At 37.4% G+C, this 16,686-nt stretch overlaps 1 protein-coding gene and 1 long non-coding RNA gene across 2 annotated transcripts in view; both read left to right on the top strand.

Annotated features, from left to right (window-relative positions):
• LOC139730816 (uncharacterized) overlaps positions 1 to 16,686 on the top strand; it is a 76,149-nt gene that overhangs the window by 13,071 nt on the left and 46,392 nt on the right. The gene's annotated exons all lie outside the window — the stretch shown is intronic.
• LOC139730817 (uncharacterized) overlaps positions 10,364 to 16,686 on the top strand; it is a 28,029-nt gene continuing 21,706 nt past the window's right edge. The window contains exon 1 of the long non-coding RNA XR_011710945.1: positions 10,364 to 11,069. This is a non-coding gene — a long non-coding RNA (uncharacterized lncRNA). The remainder of the gene's footprint in view (positions 11,070 to 16,686) is intronic.

Raw genomic sequence — 16,686 nt, 5'->3', positions numbered from 1 at the left:
TTGGCTTTGGAGCCTTGATTTCTCCCGCTGGAGCTTACATGGATCATCGGATGTATTATAGACTGGTGGAGCTAACCAGTGCTTCTTGTAATAGTGTGTGAGATGACAATAAGGTGATGGTGAGTGCTGGTTGCATCTGAAAAAGTCAGATGGGTTGAGGTCATTCATGAAGCAGCAGTGTTAAAATTTTCAAGGAATTCATGACCAAACCATTAATCTGAAAGTAAATTACAGAAAAAAAAAAAGTGTGCTGGTATTCATTACAAGTTTTTAATGGATGATATCGGTGATACATGTGTTTGTAAAAGCCACCGTGATGCACAAAATTTGCCGATATAAATGTCATACCTACCCGTCATTATATTAATATTAATTTTCAGTGTGAATTCAAAGTCTTTTCTTTTCTTTATCAAAAAGCAAACTTACGCATGAGATGCTAATTTCTTGGTCTGAATAGTTTGTGCTTTTATTTAGCCTTGATGGCAATAGTAGGAAGAAAGCCCTCTGGGATGACCATTATTAGAGCTTCCAGGCTTGAGCCACCAAAGATAAATATCTCATGTGCATAGTTGACAAAAAGGTATATAATTTACAAAGTCTCATAGACACAGTAAAAACATATTTCCGTGGACTAATCAAGTCTTGGGAGATTTCAATGTGGCACAGGCAGTTATTTATCTGATCATCTGATTACAAAAGAAAATAAGTTCGTTATATTTTGAAGCATTTTGTTTTTAAGGCTATGCAGTGAATGGAAGTAATCAACAACAAAAAAAAAAGAACAAAGAATTAAACACAAATCCTGCATAGAGGATCCAGCTTAGAAGTTCCTACAATGTAGTTTAGTTTGTAATTACAGCATGGTATTGTTTACATCAGTATGATTTGTACTCTTGAGTGGTTACATGTCAGATAGTGTTCCGTTTCAAGGGGTATACATGTACCTTGATGTATCATCTGCAAATTACAGGCTGTATCAAATCTAGGTCATGTTTTGAATTTTTGTCACTGCCATTTCACATCTCTCACTTCTGAATGTAACTGGACTGTGTGCGTGTCACTGTGTGCATGGGGGTAATGAATTGGTTGTTTAACGTTTCCTGACGGTGACCTTTACATCACCCTCGTGAGGCCGTGCTGGGAGAAGCTGATGCCAGCTTCACCTGATCAGTTCGGACAGCCCAGTGGGGCAGAGAAGGTCAGGCACCATTGCGAGGGGCGAGTGTCTGTGCAGATTTGCATACATGTGCAAGTATGTACAGGAAGCATGCATATTGCTCATTTGCGATAGCTATCACCATTCACAAACCACATTCTTCCTTCATTTTGCTGGTTAGTGCATGAGGTGGGTTTGAATATTATATGCTTCTATGTCAGTGCCCCCCTCCCCCCAACACACAGATGACAGACAGGGTACTAGTATTGCATGCTAGGGCATCTTTATTGGCCTGCACCACCTTAGATTTTATGACCATTCTCATATTCATGATGTTGCCAATATCCCACTTAAGGATTAACTGCATGGTGAATACCGAACCTACACACTGCATTTATGAATGGACCATGAATGGACATCGGGTGCAAAAGTAGAAATCTAAATCTTCTACTTCCATGCCCTCATCATGTTTGAGCATGCGCATATAATGTGTATACAATCACCAAAGTCATAGGACGTCCAGATGGGTTTCTTCCAAAGCTTTGTGGCTGTGCACATGACATTTGATTTACTCATCAGTATACTGATCCAGTTCAACATTATAACCAGCTTTGACATTAATTAAAGGGTTTTAAGAGATGACAAGACGACAAATCATTTATACTCAACCTATTATCCAGTTTAAAGGCAATTACGTGCATCCAAATTGTGACTGTTTTACTGTTCCTGATGTCTCATGCAGAGTCAGTAGGTCATTTGTTTTTCAATGGAGTGCATTCATTATTACCATTTCTCTGTAGTCAGCATTGATGGAACTCTCCCAGGGTCCTACATATTTGATCAGATTTATTTCCATTAATGTTGTGAAAAGATTGCAGGAAGGAGAAGTAGGCCTAATTCCTTCTAAACTTGATTTATCTTTCCCTTTGTGGGGCTATCTCTGTCGGAAGTTCGTGTGTGTGATTATGAGTCACGAAGCACATTATACACCATGCTTCATCATTTACATCATATCATTTGTATTGCAATGTTTAGTATAGTTTCAAGAATCATTTTGTTTCTTGCTTTTGTTTTTTGTTTTTTTTTTAAGTCTGGTGACATTTAGTGCTAAAGTTTATACAGCAGGCAACACATAATAATCTGTCACTTACAGTGTACACCAGAAACTGCTATGCTTGTTGCAATATTGTATTCAAGCTACTGAATCCAGAGGTTAAATCACAGATTTTTGCAGTGTAGGGATGATGAATATATGCTCACAGAAAAAGGTTATGAACATGAGTATAGCATTGATTTGTACTTTGTTTACCTGAGCTAGACAGAACATTCTATATTGCACATACCCTTTATTTTAAAAGTCTGATATTTGATCAAGTGGAACTTGTGAAACATTTTCTTCAGAAGTGTTTAAATTGGTAGTTTAAGGCCATATTGATATACATGTATTGAGAAAGAAGTATTATCACTCTCAAGGAATAAGTTAATTTTCTACCTTACAAACAGTATGTAATGGGTGTGTGTTACAGGAAGCAATATTTTCTTAAGTTACTAATTTTAATATTGTTTGACTGGTGAAATACACTAAAATAAAGTGCTTCAAAATATAATGTATGCCATACAACTAGAATTATTAAGAAAATGCCTCTTGAGTTGCAAAGTTTGTTTTTTCTTTTACAAAAGTTTGTGTGAATTTATACCAGCATTATATTACTGGTATCAGAAAGATTTTACACATGAAAATACCTGCAAATGTTATTCCAGGAAGCAATGTTTTTGAATGAGAGATCATGCGTGTGAGTGATTGTTCCATGCCATGGGCAGAGGGGCTCATCTAAAGTTTGCTGCTTTCTTTGCTGGTAAGGTACTGAAACACCGGCAGTGCAAATGCATCCCATATTTTTAGAATGGCATCAAACTTAATTCATTGTTATTCCCCATCCCAGCTCTCTATTTTTACACAATTTGTTTGTGTTTGTGTATATTCAATTATTTTGTTGGTTTCACAGGTATGTTATGTTGTAAGATCACCTTACTGGTATTTAATGCGATGTTGTTAATAGTGGCCCCAGGCCATGCTAACACCATAAAGCATGAGTGATATTTGGTGTTGTCAATCAAACTCTGTCTTCAATATGTCAGAAGAGGAAGTTACTGACAGTTTATTGGTATTGCTCTCATCTTTCCGAAATTTGATCTGTCAGTGTCATATTTTACATGTTCTGCCTGTTGCTAATTCTTGATTCAGGTAATTTACCTTTTATCATCATACATAGTTTTCTTTATGTGTACTTTACTGAATTTGTATGACATTCAGATCACAGCTTCTTCTTGGGTGTGTTTGAAGAAGCTTCTTTCTTTTTTAGTAGGTCAACGTTAATGCTTGTGCCTTTTCAATTTTCATTTTGTGATTTCAGCATCAGCAAGCAGTGTCAACAGGAATTCCCTTGAGTAACATTCACAAGGTTGAAAGTTAATGTGTTTCCCTTCCAACTGTAGTGCGGGTGTTAGCTTTTTCTTGTACATTTATTTTTGTTATGCTGTATGGCATTTGCATTGTGCTTTATTAATTCAGTTATTCATATGGGTGTTTCTGACTTTCTAAAGTGTTATTGAAACTAGTAGGAAGAAAACTCATTTGCAGTAATCTTATCACATTTACTTTATTTTCTGCTGTACAAAGAAAAAAAAAATCATACAGAAGAAACATTACTAACAATGCATGCTTGCTCCATGAACCTTAGTCTATTTAATCCCCAATCTATTGGTTACATCTCTTTGCAGAAAACTAATGTAGGAATGTCACCTTTATTATGACATGAGAGGGAATTGGCGTGTATTCAACAATTTTATGTTGAGTTTGACAAGGACTCTGTCACGTGTGTTCACTATCCAGCACAGATTTATAAAAACCCTGCATATAAACATACAGTCCAGATCTTATGCAAGACATGACTGAGCGAATGTCTGATATTCTCCCATTGAACGCTCCACTAGTACTACAACATTATCATCTTTGATTTCTTTTTTCCTGCCAGACTTTCTTTTGATACATTGTACCATTCAAATTTAAAATACTCTAACCTCAGAGAGAGGAGTGGACTGAACTTCTTTAGTCAGAATGCTTACATATCTCTGAATGATTGCCAGAAATTTTAGTGTATGGAAAATCTTAGATGGACATCAATTTTGGCAAATAAACAAGAGAGCTGTCTACATTTGGGATTGTTGCATTGCCTGCGTGTTGTTGTCAGCTAATGGCATGGTAAAGAGAATTGTTACAGAATATAAACAGTTTTTGTACACCGAGTGACTTTTTTATTGTGACCAAATTAAGAATAAATAACTGCTTATAAATTTACAAAGTGTATGTTTATGCGTTTGATCAATCTTGCCCTTTTGAATGTTTTTTGTTTCCATATACTCTTTAGGTCGCATAAGACTACAGCTGTATACCAAGTTAGACACACACTTGTGAAGTCAATTGTTAGTATTTAAACAATCCTTTAAACAAGAGATTGTTAGTATAGATTGTTAGTTTAAACGAAAGAAAGAAAGAAAATGGACCATACTCAAACCTAAACCCTATGTCTGAAATGATGTCTGTCATCTGTGTGATATTCCTTGTTCCATTGCAGTTAGGAGCTTCTGTTTTTGTATTTAATATGCGAATTTTACTCTCAAATAGGCGACTATTGGGCCACCTTTCACCTATCAGACCAGATGTTGAGAGTGAAGAGTTGAAAGCCACATTGGTTTTCCATACAACTTTCGTTGCATGATCTCAAATCCCAAGTTTGGCATTCCAATCTAACTTGAAGCCTGCAAAAGTAATCTTGTCCCTGTCCCTGAATTCAACATGAGCGCAGTTGCAGACTGACACATAGGGAGGTGTTCATGAGAATGTGCAGCCATTTCGCTCCGAGTGCCAATTTGCAGAAGATCTGGAATAGCTCTATCATCTGTCCATACTCTGTATGTCTCTCTGTGTCTGTCCACAGTTACAGTGTAGCTCCTTGTTACAAGCGAGAGAGAAAAATTACCCATCCTCACTTTTCATGCATAATCTGTGTATCCCATCCACTGACTTCCTTAAACCTCGAGGTATGCATCAATCATATTCCCTGCCCGTTTATTTGCCTCTGGCCCATGGGGTGTGGAGACATTATGTTATCGGGTCGTTTCTATGATTACATCCTATCTTTCAGCAGTGTCTTGCACCCACTCCTTCAGAATTTGAACTGCAGATCTACCATGTAGATGTCGCATTATAGAGAAATATTCCACAGTTCTGTTTTCTTACGTAACACTATAACCATTAAGAGTGCAAGCTATCAGTTCTGGTTACAAAATGACTTTTGATGTTCCATTTCATTTTCCATAATATGTTGATCTTATTATAGTTTCAATATTAACCACAGTGGATGTGTGAAAACAGACAACACTTTTGTCAAGTTATTTACTAGAACTGTCATAGTTTGTCTTTGAAGAGATGAAATCAAATTGCCTAAGGGCAAGTCCTCCCTGTCAATGAGGGGTCTGGTGATTTCTGTTGCAGATTGAAGTTGAGGAGGTGTTGGGTGTATAAAGTTAGTGTTAATTTTGTCCATGGCTAGGGCATGCTTATCTGTTTCTTTTATGTTTGTGCGTTTCTGTGTGTATGTGTGTGTGTGTGGTTATCTCTGTGTGTCTGTCTATCTGTTCAATTTTACTTGTGAACCCAAAATGTCACCCTCACAAAATGTGTCAAGCCCTCTGTATAGCCTTCAGAAGAATTTCAGTACGCAAAGTAATCCACCTCATTATTAAGGCTTTTTATACTGTACCAGGGCTCGACATTCTAAAGCAAAGGCCTGGTGGCCCAGGGCCACTAAGAATTGATGTTGGGCCACAAAATTGTTAAAAAGGCTAATATTCAGTATAAATTTTCATATTTCCTATCAATTCAGGCTACTCCATTCCTTTCTTTGGCCGCCAGAATTTCAAATTCAAAGATTTGAGTAGCCTGAACAGTGCACCATATAAAGTTAGTGTCGAGCCCCGTATACTCTCTTGAGGTTGTGAGTGAGGTCATGTTATGGTAACATTTGTGTCAGAATGTTTGGAGTGTAGACACACTCACTGGTTGTCTCCTGCCTGTTTGATCACCAAATCTGTAAATTAGCAGCTTAGCTTGAGCGCACTTCTTGATTGATATTTCATTGCAACCCATGAAACTGAAGGATTTCAAGTGGTTTGTTGTCTATTATGCCAGTCACTGACATGTTAAATTATGTATCTTTGTCTGACACAGTACCACTGACTAACATTTTCCTGGAATGTGCATGTAGTATGAAATGTCTGGAACCAATGCTTTGCTTTCATCATAGAGAAGAAGTAATAATCACTTGGTTTATGGATAATTTGTTCCTTTTTGAAGGCATGTCACACATTGATATCATCAGTCACATTTTAAACTAATTCCTTTCATCCTGTGAAAAGACTAGAAGCACGGCCATTGCAGTAAGGGTGTTGTAGCACAGATATTCAATTGTGCATGTTTTCACACAAGTACATTGTAATATTATTAAATGGAGCATACAGTTTTGTTAATATCCATTGGACACAACATTATGCAATGATTAAGCGAGCCATCATAATCCCTGACCAAGCTTCTCTTTACCCATTTTGTCATGTTGTTCACAAGAGTTCGGGTTGACACACTAAACTATGCTTGACTCTTCGATGTTGCACAAATAATGGATTGATTTGTTGTTTTTCTTCAAGTCTAATGTTTGTTTCATAGACTGCAGTCAGCTATACAAATATTGCAAAATGTTTTCTGTGGATTGGACATACAAATTACATCAGAACAAGGGGGCTCCCCTGAATATGAATTGATGATATAAATTCCAAACTGCACTACACACTGTACAAAGTCATATCATGGTCATATTAGCCCAAATGCACAAAGGTAGCTGAAATCATATTGATGGTGTAAATGTAGTCCGTGGACTATTAAGGCGTATCTTGCACATGCGCATACCAGCGTGTGTTCATTGATGGCTGTCTCTTGACGTACAATGTACGTAATTTGTCATGCACATTTACACAGTTTAAATTTGCAAAATCCATGGACTAGCTTTGAACCACCTTTATGAATTAAGGCCATTGCATCAATGCCCTTCAACATCACAAGTCATCGTCATATGTTTGTCCTTTTTACTGGTCCACTTGATATGGAAGGGTGTGGTATCTTTCTGACCGACTCTCTCATCGTGATGCAGTTTTTGTGTGAATAATGTGCTGTTTTGTGTATTGCCCCAATCAATATCATGGTAGTAGACAGTTTTTGTTGCTTGCATTATATGGTAGGTTCAGTGTGTTATTTATGATTGAAGACATTTTTTTTTTCTGTGATTTGGTAAAGTCAGAAGTATTGTGTTGGGTGCAAAAAGGGGCCTTCCTCAAACCGATGCACCATTCCTATTTTTGCCACCTAAAAATCTGTGTTTGAGATACACCCTTTGTAGAATAGAAATTGATTGATGAGTGTATGAAAATCAAACTCAGCTGGGATATGGAGTGGTACACTGTAAAAGTGGATATTTTTGTGGGAGTTACTTTTCGCACCCTGCCGAGTAAGATGAATTTCATGTGTTTTTAATTCTTCAGAATTAAGACATTTTGTAGTGGTACATATGTATGACGAGCCTAAATGTTTGTGCGCTTTTATTTTTTATCTAGTTTCTGGTCACACGAAATGCACAAAAATTTCCACTTTTACAGTACTCTAGCCTTTGTCTAAGTATGACATAGGAATGAAAAGAGTCATGTTCACACATTTTATGCTTTGTGAATTTCCCATGCAGTATTTATCTCCATGTACACGTAAGTTTGCATGTGTGGTTGCTACGGAGACTACAAACCTGCAAAGTGTGAATGGTGAATGAGATAATGTTGTTGCAGTTATATGTATACAGCCATTGTATCCGTTGGAGTATCATTTAAATGCTGTTTTAGTTTAATGGAATCATAGCAGAGATTAGTTACGTTCAGACGACAAGCCTTAACCTCGAGGTTAGGAAACCTCGAGGTTAAGCTTGTAGTTAGGGACCGTGAAGATGCACTCGTAGTTAGCTAACCTCGAGGTTTGCTGGATGTTAAGAGCCATGAGAAATCTTATGGTTAGCACTCTAACCACGAGCCAGGGGGGTCCCACTTGTAGTTAAGCACTGTGTGGACACAAAAATCAACAAACTCAAAGGGGCAGGAGCTTAACCTCGAGGTTTCCTAACCTCGAGGTTAAGCTTCGTCGTGTGGACGCACGTCGAAGTTAGGGGGTAAGAGCTTAACCTCGAGGTTTCCTAACCTCGGGGTTAGGGCCTGTCGTCTGAACGTAACTGTTGTGTCACCTTTGATTAACCCTCTGCATGTCACAGTAATTTCCTGGTATTTGCGTGAAATTTTTGCACATTTGACTCATGGCAAAGAAAGGGTTAAAACCATCTTTATGCCCTTTTTTCTTTCTTTTTTTTTTTAGTTCCCTGTCAGTTTAACCTTTTGCTCTGGGACATTTCCGTGTGCATGTGAATATACTGAGAATGGAGAAAGCTTTAAACTTTTTTTTTAAAAGTAAGAGAAACATTTCTTTAATCAGCTCCATCCAGTGTAAAATCATGTTTACCTTTGTTTAATTCACACTCATATTTCACAGTGCCATGCATTCTTGCACAAATCCACAGGATTTTATAATTTTTTCCCCCAATTTCTGACTGATGCGCAGACACTGGCATCGTGTGCATTGTTAGTTTGCTGCAGAGTAGAGACACATTAACATAAAAATGTGATAAATATTGTGTGCAAATCATATCTTCTGTGTGTGAATATTCAATCTAATACATTGCTAATGCCATAATATTTTGATTTTGCTTGTGATGTGAAATAGTAGCATTGGTAGTCATAATAATCCACTACACTAAATATATATCTTCAGAATGTTAAATGTAAACTACAAATTGTACTCTGTGTGAAAAAGAAACCAGGATCCTATTTCATAAAACACTCTGCGACATCTCAATTCACTGTAAATTTTGTTACAACGGTCACAGCTAGCAACATTGATTCAGATTTCTGCATTTTGATTGCAGCTATCGTATGAAACCCGTTAAAGGACAAGTTCACCTTCATAAACATAAGAATTGAGAGAATGCAACAATATTAGTAGAACACATCAGTGAAAGTTTGAGGAAAATTGGACAATCGATGCAAAAGTTATGAATTTTTAAAATTTTTGTGTTGGAACCGCTGGATGAGGAGACTACTACAGCTTGTGAGTCATATGCGTACAACAGTATAAAGAAAATGTAAAGAAAATTCAACATATTTTCACTTTTTTCGCATAATAAAAGAGCACTTGACTTTCCTCTTTCTAAAGGCAGGGGGAATAATATTACCCATAACATTTGTCGATAACGAGTCGGGGGAATGTGTACTTTTTTCAAAAGATGAAATTTTGTGAAATTCTCTTTATATTTTCCTTATATTGTTGTACGCATGTGACATCTAAATTATTCACACATTGCAGTAGTCTTCTCATCCAGCGGTTACTGCACAAAAACTTCAAAAATGCATAACTTTTGAACGGATTGTCCGATTTTCCTCAAACTTTCAATGATGTGTTCTACTAATATTGCTACATTCTCTCAATCCTTATGTTTATGAAGGTGAACTTGTCCTTTAAAGTTTGCAAAACTCTATAATCCTGGTGATAGTTTTAGTAATAAGAAAGGACATGCTCACTTTTTTCTTCTGTTTAAAAGGTGTTGTGTTTTCATATTTTGTGTTTGTTCGTCTACATAATGTACCATGTGTATTCTTTTTGTGTTTGGCTGTTCACTGATGTATCGATCCAAGATATATCAGCATTTGCAAGAAATATGTCATGTGCTCTTGATCTTGCCAATTGGTGGTAGGTGTGTGGGTAGCCATCATGCTAGTCCTTTTCTTGAAATGACTAATAATTCCTGAGCAGTGCTTGCTGTTTGTGGCAAGGAAGGTACATGTATGATCTCATTTATGTTTTCTTTTGAGGAGAATGTTCCCCAATATTGATGCCTGTTTTGTTTGTTCTGTTTCTGTTCTAACATAGACCTAGCAGCCTTGTCAGAGTACACGTCTTTCCTCTAGACTGAGGTTAGAGTTCAGCCACATTTTTACTCAAGAGGCATGTACATGTACATCATGACCCGCTGTATTAACTTGTTATTCCCGACCACTAATCTCCATCTCCCATCACCTTGAGTGAACATGTAATTCATGGATCCCTAATCAATTAACCATTATGGCTCTATACACCTCATCCTTTGTTAGCACTTTGTATGGGGGGGGGGGGGATTTTGTGCTGCGTTGTAGTTTGTACAAACTGAAGAAACTCCTTGACTGCAGCAAGCGTGAGGCCCAGAGTTCTGCTCCACCGGTATTGTGTGTGTACGTGCGCTTTCCATGCTATGTGTATGAATTCAGTGTGTGTGTGTGCCTGTGCCTTCTGTGTGAATGCACTCACGACCTTAAATTTCTATTGGTCCTTCGTGGTGTTGTGCTAATGTACATGTCGTCGATCTGCCATGCCAGCAAGCTGTGTCTCTGCGCATTTGCCAATGCCATCCATTTAGAGGGAATAGTATGCTCGTGGAAATACTGCCTGAGCACACGGTGCACCCATAGGCCAGAAGAAAATATTGCTTGTAGCTAGCTAGCTTGTGCTTGTTGAGGCCCTGTTGCAGCATGGTCGCATGCATGTCAATGGAAAAGAGTTGTGTAGCACAAGATTTTAAAGCATTCGAGTCGCTTAATACCAGTACACCTAGGGCTCATCGAGCTTCTCCGGTTGTGTAGCAGCGTCTGGTTGCGTTGAAGCTCCATCTAGACTTCCAAGGTAACGTACTTGAAAAGCTGCTAGGTGTGTAATGTAAGCTCTGTTCATATCCTAAGCCTGGTAGGCCAGTGGAGTGCATTCCATGCTCCCATTCCGGCCAGGCATTCCATTAGAGCATTTTGATGCCAGCTTTCTGTCTCAGCTCCATTGCCATTGGCTGTGATGATAGTTCAATGCCTCATTCGTCTACACCCATGGATGTAGAGAATTACACAAAATATCACCTTCCATTGCAAACTCCGCTTAAATCCATAGTTTCATCCCTTTCCTTATAGGCTTTCTTGTGACAGTGAGCTATAAAGAGATAAAATGATGTGTATTTGTAATGATGGACCATTTTTTTTTGTACATATTATTTCCCCATAACTACAAAGAACCAAAACAATAAAAAGGGCACAAAAAAAAAATTAATTGAAATTGTGGCTGTCGTATTGATACAAGGGGTTTTAGATGATCTCTTGTTTAATGTTCAGTTACAAGGCTTACATGTAGGTCATGTATGAGAAGAATTCATGCTAGGGAATTTATGTAGTGAGGTTAGAAGTGCCAAAACACAGATTTATTTCATATTTGTAATTTATTCAAAATAGCACGCTTAAATACTTGACCCCCCCCCCCCAAAAAAAAAAAAAAAAAACAAGTAGAAAGAAAGAGAGAGAAAGTGGAGATCGAACTGCTGTGTATTACTGTAAACGTGGAAATTTTCGCGGTACATTAATTTTCTACGCACATTTTGAACGGGATGAATTGTGTGCGCTTCATCGATGATACTGCTACGTAGTACAATGTACAGGCATGTTTACGCTACTATTACTGTGCGAAGAGACGATACCCTAGATTGCTGTGTACTGTAGCATGCATGTGTGCACCGCACGCATCGATGCTACAGTCCCCCGTGACTACGGTACTAGAGTCACAGCTGTACTACGTATTCGAGTGCTTGTACTCGCAGTCGAGCCGCTCGCTACGTCGCTTGTCGTACGCTGGCATAGCAAGCTATGTAGCAGAGGCTTTGGATGAAAGCAGTGAATGTGTACTACAGTAAAGTAACCTGCTGCGGAGCGCGAATTTAAGAACCCGCGAATATGTTTTCGAGCCGCTCAGCGCGAAAAATTAATCGCGCGAAAATATTGACGTTTACAGTAAACATAGTTTGAAGTTTATTATCAAGTCTTCCGTTCATGCTGTTATAGATAGGCCTACTGTATTATAGAGGGGAGATTTTCTCAAATCAGCCCATGCAAGCTTAAAACGTCATGTCACTTCGCTATCACAAGTGCAATCGCGCTGTATATTATGTAGAATTGCTAATGTAGTTTTTCCCTGTACCCTCTCACTAATGGTTTCTTTAATTTCATGCACTTATTCCTCTGTACATTGTTTGTCAATTTAAATGTTAGATTTGTGATTTCAGAGTATTATAGTTGAAATGTTTTTTTTTTTGTTTTTTGTTGGTTGTTATCATGTGAAGTGGATTATTCTGTCTAGCGGTGTGCAATTCTATATTTTTTCGTATCTTTTTAACCACAGGGGAAATGCACTCAGTCTCTATAATGATATACACAGCTATTATTACTCTCATGTCCCAGTGCATCATAACAAATATACATGTATGTAAACTGTATGTCATTTTTGTTTTCCATTTCTGCCACGGCATGCCGCCATCATTCTGACATTCAATGTGCAGTGCGTAATAGCTCAAGAAAATTAATAGCATAAAGGTTAATGCTGTTGCCATCGACTTTTTTTTCTTACATGAACATATATGATCAAACTTCCATGTTTATCACTATTTTGCCCCATCAAAGTTGTATTGCCATTGTGCACGGCCATATCCATTAGGTACATCGTGAGGAATTAACGTATTTGATAAGAGAATGTGAAGACTTCAGAAAGTTGTTCACATTTAATTGCAGTGTACGAGGCTTTTACCTGAATTTGCAAACTTTGTATCCCAAAGTTGATAGGCAAGAGGCTCTGATTCCACTGAAAATGAACTCTGCTCACACTCCTCTTATTCTTGCCTTAAATAATTAATTTTAAGGGAATGTAAGTTACATTTGAAGTGAAACATCTTCATTGCAAATATTTTTTTTTTTCATGCAGATATCAAAGTGAGGATACTTTTTCATTTTTTTGCTGTACATTGTATATGCATACCATCATTTTTAAAAATGGATCAAAATCATGCCCCGGCATAGTCTTGTTCACAAGTATTTATGTGTGAGAAGCAAATGAAATCTCTCTGAGTGATAATGCAAGCTCCTATTCTTTAAAAGAAAATTCTCACAACTGTATTCTTGCTGGTATTGGTCTGTAAGATTTAGATGGAACTGCAGAAATATGAGGAAGATCATGTACACTGGAAATGCACTGATTTTAATGTGGACGTGTGGGACTTGTGTGATTTGCCTCTGTGTATTAAAGAAAAGTTACAATAAATTGTAAGTTTGTTTAAATTTTATCTAATGATTATTTACTCATTTTAACCACATTAACACACTTGTTTGATGTCTCCTCTTGTGTAAGCATGCAAGAAAACTCAGTTTGTTTATTTTGTTGGTTTCCAAATAATTCTGCTGTTGGGGAGGCTGGTAGAAACATTTTCCAATCTTATTTGAGACTGAGTAATACTGCCGCATGTCATCTTCTTACTCGATCTACTCAGTATTCAGAGCCACTGTGATCACACATATTTTATGTAAATGTACAACTGTTGTGTTTTGTGATCACAGGTACATGTATGTTCATTTGTTTATGTACTTGTACTGGCCATTCAGTTTTTCTCTTCATGACCACAATACACTTTATCCTTTCATATGTATAATAGTATATGCCTGTTTGGTTGAAGATCACTTAAATGAGAAGTTACACCCTATTAACCATTTGATAGTGCAGTAATACGGGTAGTTTGCCTATTAGTGGATTGCACGCAACTCAAAACCCCCTTCGCCAACAAGAGTTTGATCTTGATACACCGCCAGCAAAATAAATGATACTAGTAAGCTACAGAATACACCCAAACATGAATTTAATGCCCTTGAATGCTTCTAGTTGGACTAAAATTCTGCAATTGTTGTGCAAACTCTCTTCTACAATTTATGACTCCACATTTCCCATAATTATGGCTCATTAATATTGTGCTGGATTGTATTTTAAGAGTGCTGATAGACCTCAAAACAGCAGCCATGTTGTCATTTTGTTCGTCAAACTGGCAAGTATTTAAAGCTGCTCTCCGAAAGTAAATGTTTTCTTTTCACTTATTGTTGTTTTCAAAGGAGGTGATTATTATGTGAGCTGTTTCATTTGTTTTGTTTTGTTTTGTTTTGTTTTTCTTTCTCCGTTCTCATTTTCTGTATCCAAGGTTTGACTTCTGAAAGCAAAAGTAAAGAAAAGCAAAACAAAACATGGTTTAACATTTCTCTTGTTGACATGTTGTATGTTGTCAGGGGATAGCATCCTTTTTTTAGTTTTCAAATCCTTACTGACTTTCTTCATTAGATATTTGGCTATTCTTACTTTTGTTTATTTTTTTTTCTCTCTCATCCACCCTACTGCTAGCCATTCACTTTCCAATTGCAGAACTAGTCATGGCAAAATGTCGGAAAATGAAAAGAGTCTAATGATTAACTTATGCTACGTTTGGGTAGAGTTTTTAACGTTTTGTTTGTTTGTTTGTTTGTTTGTTTGTTTGTCTCATTGTTCATTTGTTACTGCAGATTTTGATAAAATAATGATTACTAGTTAATAAGAAAAAGGAGAATTTGACAAATTAAGTTCTTGTGCAGAAGGGTTTGTCATGCTCTGCTTGCAGCGGAGCAAGTGCAGCTCTGTGCGTGTGACTTGTGATTGGCTTCAACTGGCTGTGATATTAACCTGATCTCCATTCCATTCTTTCCTCAGTAAACATTAACAAACCCTTTACACAACAAGTATTGTTTTGAAGGATGAAGATAATGAATGGTCCCCCAAGTTTTGTAGCCCTGTAACATTGTTTCCTGTACTCTATGTGCCTGGTTTTTGTGTCTTTGTGTGTCACTGTCACTATTCACCCACACATCAATTATTTAACTCATGGTATCATGGGGAGATGCACATATAATCTTCCATTCTAGCAACTAGACTGAACATTTTTCTTGCTGAATTTGAAGAGAACCCAGTCCTTACATGAGTACTAGTATTGAAATAATAAAAACAAAACTTTGGTCTATCATGGCTTTATGTGAAAATTCACTCCATACTGGCCAATTCTGTGCGCATTAATAAATGAAGTTCAATCACCTGTACATCTCTCAAGCATTTCTTTCATTCTTTTCTATCTTTATGTTCCTCTGCCCCTTGGAGATGAGCGAATAGCTATTCATTTTTAGATTCTTACGGTCTATGGTTGCAAATGCTCCTAAGTTCTGCTGGGAATCATGTTCAATTTGCTTTGTGCTGATGACGGTCATTTCAACATAATTATGAGAGCTTCACACATTGGTCAGAATCTTATTTCTCAGTCAAGTGACCAGAAATGTTCATGTGTTTTATCCGGCCATCTCAGGTAAACCACCATGAAACAGAATGCTTGCATTGTTTGTACATAGATTTAATAAAATATCAATTTACACTTACACTTTGCCATTATATTGGCTACATATTTCATATGTTTGACTAACCAGCAGAAGAAATTATTCAACTACCAATCTTTAGCGGCTGAGCCAATTAGCGAAACCGTTCCCAGAGCATTCATTTCTTATAACGACTAGTATCACATGTCAATATTGAAATTGAAATCATATTATTGCCCGTGCAGACTTCCTTGGTAGGGATCATAACAATAAGTAGTACTAAAACAGTGTAGGGTAGATTTGGGATCAGATTTAAAATTTGTTATGTATCCAAAGCATCAACATGCCAAGGAAATTGAGAGATATTCCCACAGGAGTTTGTCGTCATTTTTGTTATTGGCTCTCCCCAACCACCGGTAGAATGCATGATAACATGCATGCAGCCCAGTGTAGATTGCAATGACATGGAAACAATCAGATCCCCGCATGCTTAATACTATGCTCGAGTGCCATTATCAGAACTGTGCCATGAATGATCGACTCTGCATTGTCAGCCATTCAAACATGGTTGAACTTTGTCCCGGCGGCACCTGGGCTAAAAACCAGCAGCTAGAGCGTCAGAAACCTTGGCTTCGGCTCAAATATGCTGTCACGTTCATGTCCAGATGTTATTCATGATGGCTGACAAGGAAGAATCCAAGAGCAAACAAAGCAATCCTGTGCAGCTTGATAATATGTTCAGAATCGTAATGTCATGCTGTTGATGGATTGATTTGAACCAACATTTTAATATCCTGACCACAATGCCCAGTAAAAGAGATATTTATTTTCAAATTCGGTTTTTATTGGTAATGAATCAGCATGAGTTGTGCAGTAGTCAGAGAAGGCTGCTTATTGTCTGTTTGCATTGGTCTGAAATGTAGACTAGCATCTCATGTACACATGTCTGTACCTTGAATCTACTAATACAGCATAGCATTAGCATCACTAATCAGTATTGATAATCATGATTGTGGAGGTATCTCTGACACTGTTTGAAGGCAGTATGACATTCACACTGCAAA

Source organism: Diadema antillarum, unplaced genomic scaffold (genome assembly GCF_040938485.1).
Source record: "Diadema antillarum isolate AM-2024a unplaced genomic scaffold, OU_Dant_1.0 seq00000338_RagTag, whole genome shotgun sequence".
Lineage (NCBI taxonomy): Eukaryota > Metazoa > Echinodermata > Echinoidea > Diadematoida > Diadematidae > Diadema > Diadema antillarum.
This window is presented reverse-complemented; position numbering and strand designations above follow the sequence as displayed.